Source organism: Dipodomys spectabilis, unplaced genomic scaffold (assembly GCF_019054845.1).
Source record: "Dipodomys spectabilis isolate Male_0828 unplaced genomic scaffold, ASM1905484v1 ptg000058l, whole genome shotgun sequence".
NCBI classification, from domain to species: domain Eukaryota; kingdom Metazoa; phylum Chordata; class Mammalia; order Rodentia; family Heteromyidae; genus Dipodomys; species Dipodomys spectabilis.
In genome coordinates, this window is record NW_024870735.1 from 803,198 (window position 1) to 803,915 (window position 718).

General features: G+C 28.0%; 1 pseudogene; it reads right to left on the reverse strand.

Annotated features, from left to right (window-relative positions):
* Positions 1-413: 413 nt before the first annotated feature.
* On the reverse strand, positions 414-513 carry LOC122108382 (annotated as a pseudogene).
* Positions 514-718: the final 205 nt, after the last annotated feature.

A 718-nucleotide genomic window follows, 5' to 3' on the forward strand; every position in this document is an offset into this window, starting at 1 on the left:
CAGTGCTTGTCTGAAGAAAGTATATTTTAACATATTCTGTATTCTGTTTGTAAAATGTCCATAATCTATTTCATTCTCTCCTAGATATAATACTTTGAATACTACATTGTTATATATTATATAAATTCATTAATAAATGTGTCCTTACAGATTGCATTCCATATAAAAACAGTTTAAGATTCTTTTTTCTCCAAGGTCCTTATACTATTTTATTTCTTTGGGATAAAATTAAAATGTTATCTAATGTAAAAGTTTTGTAAAGGTTATGCTATGTAAAGACCTTTCTAAGGTGAAGATTTAATACACTGATATCAAACTAACTTTTAATTATATGAATCACATATGTTGTTACACTTGTATTTTTGTAATCAACTTTTTAATAACTGTTTGTAATTTCTAGCAACTGAAGAATGAAAAATATGGAATAATTCGCATATTTTCATATCATGCTTGTCCAAGTGGCATGTTAATCTCCATATTGTTGTAATTTATGTATACGTGCTGCCGAAGCATGTAGTATCCTGTATATTTAAGTAGTTAATGATGCAATCTCTATACAGGCATATATCCTTGGTTGTCTATTTGTAACAAGGAAACCTTATTGTTACTAACAATGCTACTGATCTTATTTCTCTGAAGTTCTGTGTATAGTGGAAAAAACATATTGTTCGGTAGATTGCTCACACTTGCATTTTTTTGCCAATGACTATTTTAAGTC